This window comes from Nomascus leucogenys, chromosome 19 (genome assembly GCF_006542625.1).
Source record: "Nomascus leucogenys isolate Asia chromosome 19, Asia_NLE_v1, whole genome shotgun sequence".
NCBI classification, from domain to species: domain Eukaryota; kingdom Metazoa; phylum Chordata; class Mammalia; order Primates; family Hylobatidae; genus Nomascus; species Nomascus leucogenys.
In genome coordinates this window covers 69,166,907-69,187,745 of record NC_044399.1, presented here as the reverse complement: position 1 = coordinate 69,187,745, position 20,839 = coordinate 69,166,907, and positions in this window count along the sequence as shown.

Sequence of the window (20,839 nt, the reverse complement as noted above, 5' to 3'; positions counted from 1 at the left end):
TTTCACCATGTAGTCAATGAAAACAATGATTATTAGGATAGTTCACTTTCTTTTTTTCATGCTAAGTATTCAAAATCTGATGTATGTTTTAGGTTTACAGCACATGTCAATTCATACTAACCACATTGTAAGTGCTCAACAGCTACATGTGGCTGGTGGCTACCACATAGGACAACACAGTGCTAGACTGTAAACTCCTGGCAGGAAGGGCCAGCTTGTATCCCCAGGAACTAACTTAGTGCTTACACATAGTAGATGCTCAATAAATGTTTATTGGATAAAAAGATGACAGGATGGATGGATGAATGTATGGATAGGTGGATGGGAGAAATGGATGGATGGATGGATGGATGGATGGATGGATGAATGGAGGAATGGATGGATGGCAGGATGAATGGATGAAGGAAAGAAGAATGGATGGATAGATGGATGGATGGCAGGATTGATGGCAATATGGATGGATGAAGGAAAGAAGAATAAATGGATGGATGGATGGATGGATAGAAAGAAGGATGGATGGACGGCAGGATTGATGGCAGTATGGAGGGATGGAAGGAAAGAAGAATGGATAGATGATGGATGGATGGATGGAAAGAAGAAGAGCTGGATGGTAGGTTGACAGGATAGGTGGATGGGTGGATGGATGGATGAGGAGATCCCTTTCAGCTTTGGGGAAGAGATAGTGTTGTAGCTGAGTCTGAAAGATGAGCAGGATGACAACAGTTAAGGATGATGGGCTGCAAAAGGCAAGCATGGAAGGAACCAAAGCATGGCAAAGGCAAGGAAAAGTGATATCAGGAAATGGTGGGAAGTAATAGAGTTTGGTTAAGGTATGTAATACCTGCTGCACAAAAGAAAGTAGGAAGTGATCCTGGAGATTCCTAAATCTGACACCAAACCCTATGTACACCAGGGAACTCCCAAGCTTCTAGCATTGTTTGCTTCAGTCAATATTTGAGGGACAGAAGAAAAGAGAAATGAGAGGAAGAAGTAACGTAAAGGAGGAAATATTAACAAAAAGAGAGAAAAATGTTGACAAAGTGGTAAGAATTACTGGTTTTAGTGTTAGCAAATAACAAAAAATAGGAAAGCTTATCAGAGGACCCTTGTCATTATCCTTTCCATCCTGATGGAAAGAAGAACAGGTCACAGGAGGCGAATAGCTTGAGAAGCCTGAAGTCTGGTTAGTAGATCAGTGGTTAGAAAATAATATAGTGTTGTTGGTCTCTGTTCCCTGATGGATCAGACCTGGAGGGAATGTGGTGCATTTGTTGGTACAGAGGGCCCAAGGTTGACATCAAGCCTGATTGTTGTCACATGATACAACATTGCTGCCACCTCATTTTTAAGGAGCCAGGGCTGGTTTGCTTCCTTTCTGGTCAGTCCTACACATCGAGCATTAGAGGAAATCAAGATATTGTCCTGGATTTGTGGAAAATAGTTATTATTCTTCAGGCAATAAAGTATGTGGGCATCTCATTGGAAGTTGTTTGCAAAATCCGAATCAGTTGTATTCTTGAAAGATATTTTTATCAAAAGCTTTAAAACATCCTTTGTGATACTGGGAAAGTTCCTTAACCTGTCTGAGCTTCCATTTACTTGTCTGAAAAACACGGATAACAATACTTACTTCAGGCTGGGCACAGTGGCTCACACCTGTTATCCCAGGACTTTGGGAGGCCAAAGTGGGAGGATCACTTGAGCCCAGAAGCCAAAGTGGGAGGATCACTTGAGCCCAGCCTGAGCAAAATAGAGACACCCCATCTCTACAAAGAATTTAAAAATTAGCCAGGTTTGGTGTTGGGTGCCTATAGCCCCAGCTATTTGGGGGGCTGAGGTGGGAGGATCGCTGGAGCCCAGGAGGTTGAGGCTGCAGTGAGCTATGATCCAGCCACTGTGCTCTAACCTGGGCAACAAAGCAAAACCCTGTGTTGAAAGAAAAAAAAGAAAGAAAGGAAGGAAGGAAGGAAGGAAGGAAGAAAGGAAGGAAAGGAAGGAAAGGAAGGAAAGGAAGGAAAGGAAGGAAAGGAAGGAAAGGAAAGGAAGGAAGGAAGGAAGGGAGAGAGAGAGAAAGAAAGAAAGGGAAAGAAGGAAGGAAGGAAGGAAAAGACCTACTTTATAAGGTTGCTGTAGGGTAAAATACAATAAACTAACACTTGTAAAGGTTTTAGCACAGAGGCATTTGTAGATATCTTGTCACAAACTAGCAGTCAATAGTGTCACTCTTTATTATTGCTATTATATTCCTTATCGTTATCATTACTATTTGGAAAGGACTTGTACATAGCTTTTGCCTTTCAAAGTAAGTGTGTAGTGCTCTTTTGTTATTTTCTATAGATATATATTAACGAGTGTTGCTCCTTGCTTGGAGTTTTAAATGATACAGGAACAATACATAACTGCAGAGGAAATAATCTAAGCCTATCGAAGTTCTTATAAAAAGTAAAGAAAAAATGTAATACAGAAAGACTGCTAATTAGAAGTTGTACACCCAAATAGACCATACCAACAGCCCTTATGAAGAAAGATCCACTCTGATAGACATGCAGATACCTGTACATGCTTAGCAGCATTTACTCTGCATATCTAAACAAGGTAAATTGGAAGGGATAAGGGATAATCATGATATTCATGATGTGCCTTGACTGCAGGCAGGTGGCAATCTGCTGCTGCAGGTAGGATGGACGGCATGGGGGGTGATATGATTTGGCTGTGTCCCCACTAAAATCTCACCTTGAATTGTAGTAATCCCCATGCATCAAGGGTGGGGCCAGGTGGAGATAATTGAATCATGGAGGCAGTTTCCCCCATACTGTTCTTGTGGTAGTGAATAAGTCTCACGAGATCTGATGGTTTTATAAATGGGAGTTTCCCTGCATAACCTCTCTTGCCTGCCACCATGTAAGACGTGCCTTTGCTCCTCCTTTGCCTTCTGCCATGATTGTGAGGCCTCCCCAGCCATGGGGAACTGAGTCCATTAAACCTCTTTCCTTTATAAAGTACTCAGTCTTGGGTATGTCTTTATTAGCACATGAGAACAGTCTAATACAGGAGGTAAACATCTGGACTCAGCAATCAATTAAATTGGCTCCACCATTTACAACTGTGTCCTTAGACAAGCCATATGACATCTCAAGACCTTAGTTTCCTCATCTGTAGAATGGCAATGATGATAGCACAGACAGAATGAGATTGTTTTAAGGATTAAATAAGACAATGCATGCAAAGACTTGGCCTACCATTGGGCTCTTAGAAGGCTGTTCTTTTCTTTTCTTTTTTATTTTTTAAACAATCTTACTCTGTCACCCACGCTGGAGTACAATGACGCAATCTCGGCTCACTGCAGCCTCAATCTCCTGGGCTCAGGTGATCTTCCCACCTCAGCCTCCTGGGTAGCTGGGACTAAAGGCATGCACCACCACACCTGGCCAATTTTTTGTATTTTTTTGTAGAAATGAGGTTGTGTCATGTTGCCCAGGCTGGTCTCGAGTTCCTGGGCTCAAGCCATCCACTCACTTAAGCCTCCCAAAGTGCTGGGATTACAGACATGAGCTATCACACCTGGCCATATCTAGCTATTCTTAAGTGCTCAAACTTGAATCTTATTAAGCCTCTGAATCTACTAATTTACAGAAAATACAGAGGACAGAAGAACATGTTAAACCATACCAGAGGAATGCAATTGGCGAAATCCAGCATGTAGAAAGCGTCACAGGACAAACAGCCTGGCTTCTTCAACCAATAAATTGCAAGTAAAGGAAACAACAACGAAGAGATGGGCCAATGCTATAGATTAAAAGATACTTAAAAGATACATCAACCAATTGCAATGTGTGAAGCTTTTCTGGAGCCTGATTCAGACAAACAAACAGTTTATGAAACAATGGAAAACAAGTAATTTATGAAACAATCAGAAATTTGAATGCAGACTGGATATTAGATGATATTAATAAAGTACTGTTAATTTTTAAATGTATGGTAATGCTATCATCGTTATGTAAAAATAAAGGATCCTTTTCCTTTAGAGATGTGTACTATAAAATTACAGACGAAATAATATGGTGTCTGGGATTTGCTTCGAAATACTATGGGATAGGGTATAGAAAGAAGTTTGTTCATGAATTGTTGAAGTTGAGTAATGAGTACACCGCTCTCTCTTTATTTTTGGATATATTGGAAATTCTCTATAAAAGAAACCTCAAAAATTACTTTGGTTGATACGATTTTTACTGGGAGTGCCGAATCCTAGTGGGGAAAAATGAGATCCTGGAGAAAATAAGAAATTTTTCAGCTTGAATGTTACAATCCTCCATAATCTAGTGTCACCCCACCTTCTCAATTCATGTCTCATCCTTCAACACAGATGTTTCTCCCAGTTATCACCTCCAATTGGTGTTGTCATCTTCTTTGCTTCTTTCTGGCCATCCTACCTGCTCTGTTTGTACTATTTCCTGCTGGAGGGCCCTTTGTCCGCAAATTCACCAGGCCTGGTCCTCCCCACCCATCAAGACTGAACCCCAGCTGGGCATGGTGACTCACGTCTGTAATCCCAGCACTTGAGCCCAGGGGTTCTGGACCAGCCTGGACAACATGGCGAAACTCTGTCTCTACAGAAAAACAAAAAACAAAAATTGATTGCACGTGGTGGCAGGTGCCTGCAGTCTCAGCTACTCAGGAGGCTGAGGTGGGAGGATCATTTGAGCCCAGGAGGCAGAGGATGCAGTGAGCCAAGATCACGCTGCTGCATTCCAGCCTGGGTGACAGGGTGAGATTCATCACCATAACAACAGCAACAGCAACAACAAAACTGAGCTCAAAGTTCACCTCCGCCCTGAAGCTTCTCTGAATACTTTAGCCAAAATTTTTTTGAATTCAATAGTAAATATCGGCTCAATTCGTGATCCCAAATCTGCCTCAAGTACATTTGCAGCCTCATCTCTCCCCTCTCATGGATAATCCTGAAAACTGGATTAAACCCAGTTCCTTGAACATAACCCACGCTTTCTTGTTACTTAGATTTTGATCACAATACTTTCTCTGCCAGGGCCTCTCTGATGTCTCCATCTATTGAAATTCTATCCATTCTTGGAGGCTTATCTACCAAAAAGTCCTCCTCCACCAGGAAGTCTTTCTCTACCTCTACTCCCAACACACCTGCAGCCCAACCAAATGTGATCCTGTTCTTTTAATTTCTAAAACAGTATGTTTTAGTGTTGGTGGAAAACAATCACTGAGCCCTTTTGTTTTGTTTTTAATTGACCCATAATAATGATATATATTTATGGGATACAGTTTGATGATTCCATGCATGTATACATTGTGTAATGATCAAATCATGGTATTTAGCATATTCATCATCTCAAACATGTATCATTTCTCTGTGATGAGAACATTCAGAATCCTCTCTACTTATTTTGAAATATATACTATTTAATATGATATCATTTACCATAGTCATCCTTCTGTGCTACAGAACTTACTCCTCCTATAGAACTGCAATTTTGTACTTGTTGGACCAATCTTTCTCCATCATCCCCTCTCCTCTAACTTCCCTAGTCTCTGGTAACCACTATTCCACCCTGTACTTCGATAAGATCAGCTTTTTTCAGATTCCACAAATAAATGAGATTTACAGTATTGTCTTACTGTGCTTGCCTTATTTCATTTAATACCCAGTGACCACTTTGAGAATCGCATGGGAACGATGGACCCTCACTCTCCTTCCCATTTGCACATGTGTTTGCACGTGCAATGTTATAGTTGATTTTGGAGGGAAGGCTCATGAACCCAGGTTAAATTCCTGACTCGTTCCCTTTCATATAACACTTACAATCTTTCTGGTGTTCACGTTATTTGTAAATAAGATGTTTTCTTCTAGATGATGATGATGATGATGATGATGATGATGATGATGCTTATTATTTTTTGAGACAGAGTCCCACTCTGTTGCCCAGGCTGGAGTGCAGTGGTGCGATCTTGGCTCACTGTAACCTCCACTTCCCGGGTTCAAGCGATTCTCCTGCCTCAGCCTCCCGAGTAGCTGGGATTACAGGCATGCGCCACCAGGCCCAGCTAATTTTTGCATTTTCAGTAGAGACAGGGTTTCACCATGTTGGTCAGGCTGATCTTGAACTCCTGACCTCAGGTAATCCGCCCACCTCAGCCTCCCAAAGTGCTGGGATTACAGGCGGGAGCCACCGCGCCTGGCCTTCTTCTGGATTATCTTAAAGTGAAAAGCATACTTTGCCAAAGTTTGTATCCCCCATAGCACCTCACATAATGTTGCATCCATTTTAAGTTCTCAAAAAATGTTTGTTGCACAGTCAAATTCGACTGATTGGGTGATTGATTCATGTTAATAATTGTGTAATCAACCACCTGCTTTTTAAAACCTGCTCCTGGCTCATATTAGCTTTTCCAGTTTGTTTCTTTATATCTTTTCTTTTCTTTTCTTTTGAGATGGAGTCTCAATTAAAAACAAAACAAAAGTGCTCAGTGATTGTTTTCCACCAACACTAAAACATACTGTTTTTGAGATTAAAAGAACAGGATCACTTTTGGTTGGGCTGCAGGTGTGATGGGAGTCGAGGTAAATAAAGACTTCCTGGTGGAGAAGGACTTTTTGGTGGATAAAGCATCCAAGAATGGACAGAATTTCAACAGGTGGAGACATCAGAGAGGCCCTGGGCAGAGAAAGTATCCTGATCAAAATCTAAGTAATGGGAAAGCATGGGGTATGTTCAAGGAATTCGGCTTGATCCAGTTTTCAGGATTATCCATTGGAGGGACGAGATGAGGCTGCAAATGTACTTGAGGCAGATTTGGGATCACGAATTGAGCTGATATTTACTATTGAATTCAAAAAGATTTTGGCTAAAGTGTTCAGAGAAGCTTCAGGGCAGAGGTGAACTTTGAGCTGTTTTGTTGTTGCTGTTGTTGTTTTGGTGATGGGTCTCTGTCACCCAGGCTGCAGTGCAGTGGCACATTCTCAGCTCACTGCAACCTCCAGCTCCTGGGTTCAAGTGATTCTCCTGCCTCAGGCTCCCAGGTAGCTGAGAGTACAGGAGCATGCCATGGCACATGGCTAATTTTTTGGTATTTTTAGTAGAGATGGGGTTTCACCATGTTGGCCAGACTGGTCTCAAACTCCTGACCTCAGGTGACCCGCTTGCCTCTGCCTCCCAAAGTGCTGGGATTACAGATGTGAGCCACTGTGCCTGGCCATACATCTTTTCTTCTAGGGAGCAGAATCAAGGGGCCGTTTTCAGATTTGTGCAGCTGCTGAAAATCTTAGGGTAATTGTGAGGCATCGGTGGCAGCGGCTGGAACACCACACTGGACTTTGCATTAGGCTAGTCTAAGTCCTTGATATCCTCAGCACCCCAAGTTTCTTGACCCAATTGTGCAGCAAACATTAGACCTGCCAGGGCAAATGGCATCTTATAGGCACCTTGGGATGACTGTGGGCTCTCTCGACAATTTTCTACATGAGGGCAGATCTGGTGTCTTGGCAGAGCATGTGGCCGCTTCCATCACTGGTCTTGGGGGTGTTGCAAGGCCCCATCAGCCCAGAAACCCTTCCCCATGGGTTTACTGTGGCACTGCCCATCTATCTGCCGCAAACCTCCCATCATCCAAGTGACTCTTTTGGCTTGAATCATAACAATGAGAGTTACCGTATGGTATCTGTCACTTGGGAGTGTGTGATGGTTAATACTGGGTGTCAACTTGATTGGATTGAAGGATGCAATATTGATCCTGGGTGTGTCTGTGAGGGTGTTGCCAAAGGAGATTAACATTTGAGTCAGTGGGCTGGGGAAGGCAGACCCACCCTTACTCGGGTGGGCACCATCTAATCAGTCACCGGTAAATATAAAGCAGGGAGAAAAACGTGAGACAGTGAGACGGGCCTAGCCTCCCAGCCTACATCTTTCTCCCATGCTGGATGCTTCCTGCCCTCGAACATGGGACTACAAGTTCTTCAGTTTTGGGACTCGGGCTGACTCTCCTTGCTCCTTAGCTTGCAGATGGCCTATTGTGGGACCTTGTGATCGTGTAAGTGAATACTTAATAAACTAACAGGATGTATGTTAGTTCTGTCCCTCTAAGAGAGCCCTGTTCTGTTCCGATTAGTTCTGTCCTCCTAAGAGAACCCTGACTAACACAGAGTGAGGGGATAGATTTGCTAGTCAAGTTAGCTAATTTCCTTGTTGGAAGGAGCCTGGCCACAGGTGTTTGGGAAGCCATCCTTAGGGGCTGTTGGGTGCACTGTGCTGAGAAGCCTTCCCTTTGGTTCTGGCCCAGCCTCACCTTTTGGGTGTGAGAAACACCACTGGGGAGCTCAAGAAAAGGCCCTCATTTCCGTACATTTTATGCCCCCCATTTTTTCTTTTTTTTGAGACGGAGTCTTGCTCTGTAACCCAGGCTGGAGTGCAGTGGCACGATCTCGGCTCACTGCAAGCTCCGCCTTCCAGGTTCACATCATTCTCCTGCCTCAGCCTCCCAAGTAGCTGGGACTACAGGCGTCCGCCAGCATGCGTGGCTATTTTTTTTTTTTTTTTTTGTATTTTTAGTGGAGACGGGGTTTCACCGTGTTAGCCAGGATGGTCTCTATCTCCTGACCTCGTGATTCGCCCGCCTCAGCCTCCCAAAGTGCTGGGATTACAGGCGTGAGCCACTGTGCCCAGCCGCCCCAAATTTAATAGTTAGTTGTGCAGTTTTGGGCACATCAGGACATAGTGGTTCCTGCTTTGTCCTTAAATGTGCTCATGAAATGAGATTTTCCAATTTCCTTCCATTTAACACATTGACAGTTGTGAGCCCACTAATAATAGCACTATTTTCCATCCCCGGTATATGAAAGTTGGCTGCAGGCTGGAGACACAGAGGTTCTGCCTAGGAACCCAGCCTTCTCAAAAGGACAGCAGAGCTGGAGTATGCCCTTCAGATGAGCCTGTGGCATCACAGAATCCAGACCTCTACAGATGGAAGAGGCCAAAGATGCCACCTAGACATCATTTCATGGGTGAGGTACCAAGCTGGAGACTTGCACCAGATGACACAGCAAGTCAAGGCAGAGCTCGGACTCAGCCCTAAGCCACGTGCCCGCTCCCCATCCACAGCTCTCTCTGTGTCCTCATTGCCAGTCGTGGCAATTTTATGGTGCACCTACCATGCGGGAAGCACTGTTTCACACGCTGGAAAAATAATACAGAGCATTCCAGTAAAGATCGCTAGAATTCAGAAGATGCTGGTGTGTTTCAGTGGGGGCTTGGGGAGTGATGGGAAAGAACCTGGGGGCATGGGGCTTATGTTCAGTTCAGACAGAGTGTGGAGAGGAGGACATTGAGTGTCAGGATGATGGGGGAGCCAGACGCAGAAGACTTTGGGAGATTAAACAGAAGGCTGCCCACTCTTCCCCCCGAAGTGTCTATTTACAAATCACAGAGACCTACTGTTAGCTTCTCTTCCCCACAATGCCTGACAGCCTATAAAAATGCCAAAAACTTGGCTGGGCGCGGTGGCTCACGCCTGTAATTCCAGCACTTTGGGAGGCTGAGGCAGGCAGATCACCTGCAGTCTGGAGTTCGAGACCAGCCTGACCAACATGGAGAAACCCTGTCTCTACTAAAAATACAAAATTAGCCGGGCCTGGTGGTGCATGCCTGTAATCCCAGCTACTCGGGAGGCTGAGGCAGAAGAATCCCTTGAATCTGGGAGGCAGAGGTTGTGGTGAGCCAAGATTGTGCCATTACACTCCAGCCTGGGCAACAAGAGCAAAACTCTATCTCAAAAAAAAAAAAAAAAAAAGGCTGAAAACGTTTTCCATGTTTCCAACCAGAAGGCCAGAGGCTCTTGGCTGATGTCATAAAGCAAGGTAGTATCCAGATAGTGTCTACCGAAGTGGTTAAACAAAGACGCTTTGGAGACAGGCAGCCCGAATTCACATTTCAGCTCGTGACATTGAGCAAGCTACTTAAACTCTCTGGGTCGCTAGCGTCATGATGTACGTGAAGGAATCTCTGTACGTACAGTGGTTAGCACGGTGCCTGGCCCACAGGTAATGCTTACAGTAAGTGGTAGTTGTTAACATTTTTGGTGCTTGCCTCCTCTGTCTCCCTAGACCTGGCTCTGGGGTCAACAGGAAGTTAGAGACAGATGAATTCTCCCAGAACATACCTGGATCAAGACCTATTAAAAGTTTCTTTATCTCTCTTCATTGTCACATCTTTCATTTCAGGGAAAATTTGGAGGAGCTAAATTGGGAATGGAAAAGTTGCATCTGACAAAAGGTATGTGCAAACACATGTTTGCAAATGAGGTCAAGATTTCAAAATACCCCGTCTCTGACAGATGAGTCAAGCCCCACGCAGTGGTCTTACTATTTCCCACGTATGACGGCACATTCTCTCAGCGACCGATAGCATCGTCTGCCAGGAGTTATATTGGAGGGAGTTACTCATTGGAAAATGTGGCTGCATTGCCCAGATTGAGATCGCAAGTTGGACTTCCAGGGATTTCACCCAAAATAAGCTGAATTCCTCAGTTATAATTGTCCAAGAGACACAGCCAAAGAATCTGTGTGCCAGACCAGCACTGGCTCCTGCTAGGGCAAGTGAGGGTGCAGGCAGGGAAGGGTTGTGGCTCTCAGCAGGGGCGTGAGGGACACTAGGCTTGTCTGACCCTCAAGCTTTTTCTACCAAGGACAGTCGCCAACTGGTCAGTCTTTCATGCTTTGACTTAGTTATTTGCTCACTCCCTCAGCAACTATTTTTCGATCACCTAATAATAATAGCTTACACTTGTGTAGCATTATTATGTGCCAGGCAGGTGCTAAGCACCTTATATGTGTTAGCCCATGTCATCCTTCCAGCAGCCCTATGAGACAGGTATTTGTCTTAGTCAGTTAGGGCTACTACAATAGAATTCCGGATATTTATTTCTCACAGTTTCTAAGTCTGGAAGTCCAGGATGAAGGTGACAGCTTGGTCAGGTTCTGGTGAGGGCCCTCTTCCAGGTTGCAGACTGGCAACTTCTCTGTGTATCCTCACATGGCAGAAAGAGGGCAGGAGAGCTCTCTGGGGTCCCTTTTATAAAGGGACCAATCATTTACCGTCACATTGGAGGATCAGGGTTTCAACATGTGAACTTGGGGTGGGGGGACACATTCTGCCCCTTACAGTCTTATACGGCAGGGTCAAAAATGTTAGCTCAAACTATAACTGAGATGGGTAGACCAACATGAACGTTTTACTTTGTCTATAACTCATCTGGCTTCTTCCTCAGCCCCCATCCCCTTCACTCACATGTGATCAGGGTGGAATGAGCTAAGTGGCTAATATAATTAGAATCTCTGTCCAGGCCAGGTGCGGTGGCTCACGCCTGTAATCCCAGGACTTTGAGAGGCTGAGGCAGGCAGATTACTTGAGGTCAGGAGTTCGAGACCAGCCTGGCCAACATGGTGAAACCATGTCTCTACAAAAAATATAAAAAATTAGCTGGGTGTGGTGGCACACACCTGTAATCCCAACTACTCAGGAGGCTGAGGCAGGAGAATCACTTGAACCCAGGAGGCGGAGGTTGCAGTGAGCCGAAGTCACGCCATTGCACTCCAGAGCCTGGGCAACAAGAGTGAAACTCCATAAAAAAACAAAACAAACAAACAAACAAACAAAACAAAAACACTCCATCTCAAAAAAAAAAAAAAAAAAGAATCTGTCTGATCTGATCATTTCTTAGCCCGTTTAGGTAGCGCTCATTCTCCTTAAGATAAATACTCAAGAGAGTCCCTCTTTTTGCATCCCTTCTGTTTCCCACCCTCAGATAGTGTTGGGGTGCGTGGGGAGGGTGTAGGGCTCACTTCACCTGCTGGCAGAGGGAAGCTTTGGAGTCGTTGGTGTAACGTCCTCTGGCCCCTAGGGCCGTGTCCTGCATCCTCTCATTTGATATCTTAGCATGCGTCATTCTCCTCCTCCTATGCCTACCCAATAAGACCATACTCCTCCACCCAGCTTCATGACTGTCCCCGCCAGGGGTGGCATCCTCACCTTCCAACCTTCCCTCCTATGTTTCCAATTTGTTCCTCATAATCCAGCTTAGATCCACTTCCACCTTCATAAGATCTTCCAGGCACCGTAGCCTGAAAACTCCCTTTTTCTGAACTTCTGGGTTAAAACAACTAATTTTGTTCACAAATTATGTTCTCATCTGAGACCTCTCCTTTCTTATTGTTTCATGAAGTTATGTATCTCTCTTGTTGTTGTGTAACATTTAAAGTTTGAGAGCATGGGTGATGCCTTATATTTAACATTTAACATTTAAAGTTTGAGAGCATGGGTGATGCCTTATGTTTGAGAGCATGGGTGATGCCTTATATTTTGTTGAATTCCCTAAATCGAATCTGGAGTCTAGCACAGAGAAAGAACCAGGTGTTCACAGACAAAGAGTTCATGTTGTTGTTTATGAGAAACTCCTAAAAATGGAGGAGACGAAAACAACCCAGTAATACCCCAGGAAAATGGGCTAGAGGTATGAATAGATAATTCACAGAAAAAGAAATGAAAATGGTCCTAATCGCACACACACACACACACACACACACACAAGCTCAACCTCACTCATAATTAGAATAATGAAACATTAAAATGACACATATACTATTTCTAACCTATCAGATTGGTGAAACCTCACAAGTTTTACAACATATTCTTGGCAAGGCGAGAGAACAGCAGACACATTCGACATTCCTGGGGAGCTATATGTTGTTATGTAATAATCAACTGCATTTGCATTAGGGGAAAGGATTAGATAATGTCGTTTATCTTTTTTTTTTTTTTTTTTTTTGAGACGGAGTCTTGCTCTGTCGCCCAGGCTGGAGTGAAGTGGCGCGATCTCAGCTCATTGCAACCTCCGCCTCCCAAGTTCAAGTGATTCTCCTGCCTCAGCCTCCCAAGTAGCTGAGACTACAGGCGTGCACCACCACAGCCAGCTAATTTTTGTATTTTTAGTAGAGATGGGGTTTCCCTGGGGCCTGAATGGTGTTCGTTATGAAAGAGGATGTTTGGGGCCTGCATCTCACTGAGCCAGTGCTGAATGCCGGTTACCTAGAGTCCAAGGCACCTGTGAGCTTTCTAATAAGAGTCTCGTTTGTGTTTGTGATATGTGGGGCCCTCTAAGCAGGGACTTAGGGTAGAAGCCCCGTTTGTCAGGTTCCTGGGGAAGTTCTGTTCTGGAGTCATCTCCAACGAAAAGAGCAAGATGGGAAAAAGTGTGTATAGAATTTAAGAAAGGAGATGTGTGTATATACAGTCATGCGCCATGTAATGATGACTCAGTAAACAATGCACCACATATACGATGGTGGTCCCATAAGATTGCATACTGTATTTTTACTGTAGCTTTTCTGTGTTTAGATACACAAATACTAACCATTGTGTTACCGTGGGCTCCAGTATTCAGTACTGTAACATGCTGTAGGGGTTTTTATCCTAGGAGCAGTAGGCTATACCACCTAGCTTAGGTGTATAGTAGGCTCTGCCATCTAGGTTTGTGTCAGTACACTTCGTGGTGTTCACACAATGACAAAATTGCTTAGAACATATCCTGTGATTAAGTGACATATGACTATATATATTTATATATGTATATGTTACAAAAGATAAGCCATAATTTTTAAAAAGTTATCTATAGGGAAAGAGAGGGAATAGGATAGAGAGACAAGGATAAAAGCTGAGCTTCTCTCAATATACCTTGTTTTGTAGATAGGACTTTAGAACCACGTAAATAATTTATATAAGAAATGTAAAGTTTTAAAAGAGAGTAATTAAAAATCTAAAGCAAATAAAAAAATGAACATAACTCTTTATCTAATGTGAAGCATAACCATACAGAGAAAAATGATTCCAAGTGACTTGAAAGCATAGAAACTTGAGTGTACATTCCTAGTGGGCTATATCCTAAGGACAAAAAGAACTGTCCAAAAAAAGAAAGAAAGAAAAAAATGGTGACCTATTTTCAGTAATCATATTGTTGGTGGTAATGTTATTCTGAGACCACATACGGTGAGATAAAAGAGATAAGTAATTCTGTTATATTGTCAAGAACCAGGATTTTTCAGTGTCAGAGAAAGCAGGCATATATGCAAGACAGATGAAGTTAAGTCAAAATTTGATGGTACTGAATTGAACTGGAAGTTTCAGTATGAACTGGTGATAATATTTTGTCATTAAAAAGAAAGTATTTCCGGCTGGACGCAGTGGCTCATGTCTGTAATCCCAGCACTCGAGGCGGGCAGATCACAAGGTCAGGAGTTCAAGACCAGCCTGACCAACATGGTGAAACCCCGTCTCTACTAAAAATACAAAAGTTAGCTGGGTGTGGTGGTGTGTGCCTGTAATCCCGGCTACTCAGGAGGCTGAGGCAGGAGAATCGCTTGAACCCGGGGGATGGAGGTTGCAGTGAGCTGAGATCGCACCACTGCACTCCAGCCTGGGTGACAGAGCGAGACTCTGTCTCAAAAAAAAAAAAAAAAGAAAATTAGTATTTCCTAGCCCTGCCCACTGAAAAGGCCTAGAAACAATGAGCAACCTCGTGGCTACTAATTGTGGTCTAGACATATTAATTCCCACCAATGAAACCAAGACTCCTTGGAGAAATGCCTAGGTCCAGTCTGAGGTGGGAAATATACAAAATGAGCTTGGAACATCTTGTCATGACAGACAGCAAGGAAATAAAATATCGAAAACTACTATGTTGTGACAAAAGAACTCAGGCACTAACTTGAAGAAGCTCCCACCGGCCACCAAAGGTGGGAGGCACAATGTATCAATGATAATAAGGACAATGAGCTGAAACATATTAAATATGTTTAAATACATGGGTTTTTAATGACAAAAAGAAACAATCTAACTCATTGGTTAACTTTGAAAAGGGCAAGGGAACGATGTTATCATTTTGAAAACAGGTAAATAGAGGCAAAAAAAAAATCCAGCATTTATCTTGCCTTTCTTGTATGACTGTTATCTCAGACGGCCAAATAGTTGAGGAGAGAGAAGTTTCTCTTTATATAAGTATTGCAGCTGAAAAATGACAAAGGAATTATAGAATTGGAACATCATTGTTCTACAACCCCTGAAAATACTGCATTTTAACAAAAATTGTCAATGGACGTTAACGTCACAAGAAGGAAACCAACCTGCCATGTGACTCCTGGTGGAAATACGCAATCCCACCTCTGAGCTATTCTTGCTAAGAAACCTAAGTCGGATTCAGCTTCTGGATCTCACTACCAATTTACCAGCAATGCAGAGGACAGAGAAACGTGTTAAACATCACCATAGGATAGCAATCTCGAAAAATTCAGGCTGTGGAAAATTTTATAGGACAACCTGATTTCTTCAACAATAAACTACAAGGGGGCTGGGTGCGGTGGCTCACGCCTGTAATCCCAGCCTTTTGGCAGGCCGAGGCAGGCGGATCATTTGAGGTCAGGAGTTCAAGACCAGCCTGGTCAACATAGTGAAACCCTGTCTCTACTAAAAATACAAAAAAATTAGCTGGGCGTGGTGGTGCATTTCTGTAATCCCAGCTACTAGGGAGGCTCAGGCAGGAGAATCGCTTGAACCTGGGAGACGGAGGTTGCAGTGCACCGAGATCGCGCCACTGCACTCCAGGATGGGCGACAGAGTGAGACTCTGTCTCAAAAAAACTACAAGGAAATTACAATAGTACCTTCTTATCCTCAGTTTTGGTTTCTGAGGTTTCAGTTACCCATGGTCAACCATGGTCCCAAAAAAGGTATATATAGTACAACAAGATATTTGTAAAGAGAGAGACAGAGACCATATTCACATAACTCTCATTTCAGTCTATTGTTCTAATTATTTTATTTTATCATTTCTTATTGTTGTTAATCTCTTACTGTGCCTAATTTATAAGTTAAACTATTTTAGAGGTATGTATGTATAGGAAAAAAACATGGCAGATATAGGGGTTAATATTATCTGTGTTATCAGGCATCCACTGGAGGTCTTGAAACTTATCCCCAGCAGGTAAGAGGGGGGCCACTGTAAAAGGAAAGGAGACAGAGAAATGGAAGAGAGACCTACAGATCAAGATTAAGCACAAGGGATGAAATACTTATCAGCAAACATAATGTATGAACCTTTTTTGGCACTTGATTCAAACAAACCATATATTGGGAAAATTTGAATATTGGTTTAATATATGATATTAAGAAATTGATTAAAGTTAACTTTTCAGGTGTGATAATGATATGGTGGTTAGTTATTTATTATTATTTTTTAAGACAAGGTCTCACTCTGTTACCCAGGCTGGAGTGCAGTGGCATGATCTTGGCTCACTGTGACCTACGCCTCCTAGGCTCAAGTGATCCTCCCACCTCAGCCTCCCAAGCAGTGGGGACTACAGTCACGTGCCACCATGCCCGGCCAATTTTTGTATTTTTTGCAGAAATGGGGTTTCGCCATGTTGCCCAGGTTAGTCTCGAACTCCTGGGCTCAAGTGTTCCACGCCTGACCTTGTGGTTATTTTTTTAAGTCCTTTTCTAGAGATACATACAGAAATATTTAAGATAATATGATGTCTGGGATTTATTCAAAATTATCTGGAAGGGGTAGAATTATTGTTGAAACAAGATTGCTCATGAATTAAAAATTGGTGAAACTGTGGATTTACATGATTCCACATGCTTTTCCAGCCCAAGGAAGGCCGGAAATCTATGAGGTTTTTAAAGTGTCTGTCTTTCTCTTTGTAATCTCATAGGCGCTGCCTGTGGTTGGAAGCAAAATCCTGGATTTCCTCAATGGCTTGGAGTTGGAGGGCTGTTACTGTGGTTGTGATTTCAACCCAAGTGCTAGTAGAATTGAGCACTTAGTTTCTTGGTTATGTTATCAAACCTAAATTCGGATTGGCCTCCCTAGGTCCCTATATTTGACAATGGCCACACTGTGCTGCCAGGAACAGACACTGGAAATGTCAGTTGCCTCCTTTCACTCTCCAATCTACTAGCATACGAACTCCACAGGGCCAGGGGTTTTTATCTGTTTTGTTCACTGCTGTGTCTTCAGTGTCTATAACATTGCCTGACATCGTAAATGCTCAATAAATCTTTCCTGACTGAATGACTCCAAGCAGTTGCCAAGTCCTGTGACTTTTCCCTTATAATTCACCTGCCTGTTATCCTCTGTCCATTCCCATTATTACCTGTGGTGAAAGAAAGACAGTCACAAATTTTTGACAATGCTCCCATTGAAAAGTGACTGTGTGTCCCAATCCCCTTGAATCTGGGTGGGCTCTGTAACTAGTTGAACCAATACATATGATAGAAATGATGCTGTGTCACTCTACAGGCCTAGGACTTAAGAGATCAGCAATTTCCACTTCCTCTCTCAAACCCTCACTCTTAGAGCTCTAGACAGCTAGAAAGACCCTGGAACTACATGGAGAAAGAGAAGAAATCAACTGAGGTCAGCCTTCCAGCCATTTCTTTCAAGAAGCCAGGCATGTGAGGGAAGCTATCTTGGGCCTTCCAGCCTACCAGCTGAATACCACTGAGTGACTCCAGATAATGCTATATGGAACAGAAGAATCACCCAGCTGAGCCCTACCCAAATTCCTGATCCACACAGTTGTGAGATATAATAAAACTGTTGTTGGCGGGGCACAGTGGCTCAAGCCTCTAACCCCAGCACTTAGGCAGGCTGAGGTGGACTGATTGCTTGAGGCCAGGAGTTTGAGACCAGCCTGTACAAAATAGAGAGACCCCATCTCTACAAGAAGTAAAAAGTTAGCTGGCTGTGGTGGTGCACACCTGTAATCTAGCTACTTGAGAGGCTGAGGTGGGGGATTGCTTGAGTCCAGGAGTTCAAGGTTACAGTGAGCTATGATCAGGCAATGCACTCCAGCCTGCATGATAGAGCAAGATCCTGTCTCTAAAATAAAAAAAAAAAGTTTCCATTTTGAGTCCTTAAGTTTTGGGGGTGATATGTTAATACAGCAATAAATAACCAGAACATTACCCTACCCTGGACCTTATAACTTCTTGCCTGGAAAACTGATCCCTACATTCAGTCTCCTATCCTTCTAACTACCCTCTGCACGGCATAGGTTAGTTTCCATGAAGGAGTTACTGCTTAAAAAAAAAAAAAAGTTATCATCAACAGAATACAGCCCAATCTCTTTAGCTCGGCCTTATGGATCTCTGAACGCAATTTTGCAAGCTCTCCTATCCTTCTCTCACATGACTTGTGCTTGAGCTAAGTCCAGATTTTGGCTTATCCATTTGACCCCCCATGGTTTTGTTTTTGTTCATGCTTTCCCTCTTCCTGGAATCCACTTCACTCATTCATGTACATCCAAATTCTACTTGCTTTCCAAAGATGTCCACGAATGTCAATCCCCACAGGTTGAAATAATCTCTTTCTCCTGAATTTCCACAGCATTTTACCAAGGCCTTTCATAAAACATACCCTTTCCTTCCTTTTTAACATTATAATTTGGAAACATGTCTTTATCATTCCTCAGAGAGCGTGAAATCCTTGAAGGTAAGATTCACATCTTATTTACTTATTTTAAACTCATTATTGAAACTAGTGGCCAGGCACGGTGTCTCACACCTGTAATCCCAGCACTTTGGGAGGCCAAGGTAGGTGGACCGCAAGGTCAGGAGATCGAGACCATCCTGGCCAACATGGTGAAACTCCGTCTCTACTAAAAATACAAAAAAATTAGCCAGGCGTGGTGGCAGGTGCCTGTAGTCCCAGCTACTCAGGGGGCTGAGGCAGGAGAATGTGAACCCAGGAGACAGAGCTTGCAGTGAGCCAAGATCGCGCCACTGCACTCCAGCCTGCGTGACAGAGCCAGACTTCATCTCAAAAAAGAAAAAAAAAAAGGAAACTAGCAAAGAGTTTGGCTCTTGTAGACCCTTAATAAATATTTTTTGGATGAATAGGTGGATAGATGAACAAATGGGGCCCAGTCTCACTTTGTGGTTATGGCTCAGCAGCAATCACGCTGTAGTCATGCACCGTTAAACTGTCAGTTCAGTTTCCTCATCTGTATGTTGGTGGAAATAACAATAATGATAATATCGGTCTTGCCTCTCTTACATGGTTGTTGTAAAGATCAAATGAGATGTGAAAGCAAGAAGAGCTAAATGCAAGGTATCCACCTGGAATTAAATAAAGACTATTTTTAGCAAAGGTGGCTGACGTGACTGCTTATGACTCAGTATTAGCCACAGCAGGCCAAGAAATTCAGAGAAAGAGTGGTCCCCACTCGTAGAACCTGGGGGAAGACCAGAGCAACTCAAGGGACCACTGACCCAGCCTCTGCTTTCTTCTTAACAAAACACTTGAGGGAAAGGGGAGAAAGTGGAACTCCTTACAACCTCCTGCCCCAACTCCTTGGATGTGCCGGGCACCGGGGCTACATTTAACCCTCTGGGGTCCATCCCAACCAAAGGCTGAGGTGCCTTTGAGAAGCAGGCCTGTGGAATCTGGACTCTTGCTGTAGCTAAAGCAGAGAAGGGAATCCAGTGGCTCATGTGAATTCTGCAAGGTGCCTGGGAAGACATTGTTTCAGGCCTGGCCACATGCATTTGCTCAAACCATGTCCCTGAGCCTCAGGTTCTCTCTCTGCGTTTCTCGGCTCTGCTCTTTTCTGTCTTGATTTCCTTTACAGGCAGTCTCTCCCATGTGGTGGCACAGATGGTTCCGAGCGGCCTCACACTTACATCCTACCAGTTTAACAACCTCCTCGCAGAAAAGAGCACTTCTCTTCCCCAGTAGTTCCAGAAAAAGTCTAGGGATTAGCACTCGCTAGACAGACAGGAGCCCTTTCCCTGAGCCGGTCACTGTGGTCAAGGGGATGGAGTCTCCTGATGGCCCAGTCCTGTGCTATCTGGAGATCCCAGGAGCCGGAGCTGGAGGTGGAGGCAGTGGTGGTGGAGGGGATTACCCTAAAGGAAAAGGATGGTGCTATCACCAAAGAAATGGGGAGTGGAAGTCACTTCGGGAAAACAGCAGATCCCAGCCCACCAATCCTGGCAGGAGGTACCAAGCTCTACATAAAAACAGTGCTTTTCTCAAGCCTGGCATTGGGCACCTATTCTTTATCAAACCCTTTACAGTGAATTGTCCCACTCAACCAGGTAACAAGTTGTCCAGGGCACCTGGACATAATAGCTCTATTCCACTGGCACCACCCCATCCCCTGTCTGTCTTATCTAGACTGTTTTTAATCTGTCTCTGATTTGCTCTTGATCACCAAGCATGCCTTGTTCTCATCTTTCCTGATTCATTATCCCTCTTGGCCTCCACAAGCATGAAATACAAGAGCTGTTTACTGCCACTCCTGTCCAAGCCCAAGTGTATCATCACCATATACATATATCATTGGGCTGCTAGTGGCCATAAAGGCAGAGAGCCTATCTGAACATTAAAGAGACAGAGCCTTGATGATATTGCTTGAGTCTCTGAAACCAGCCATACCTGAAACCAGCTATCCCTCTGTTGTGGGTTGAATTGTATTCCCAAAAAAATATGTTGAAGTCCTGACCTCAGGTACCTGTGAATGTGCCTTGATTTGGACGTAGGGTGTCTGCAGATGTAATCAACTTAAGATGATGTCATACTTCATTAGGGTGGGCTCTAATCCATGATGACAGCTGTCCTTATAAGAAGAGAAGAAACGCAGAGACAGGCACACAGGGAGAGCCTCAGCTGACGATGAAGGCAGAGATTGGAGTGATGCATTTACAAGTCAAGGAAGGCCCAGGATTGCTGGCAACACCCAAAGCTAAGAGAAGGGCATGGAACAG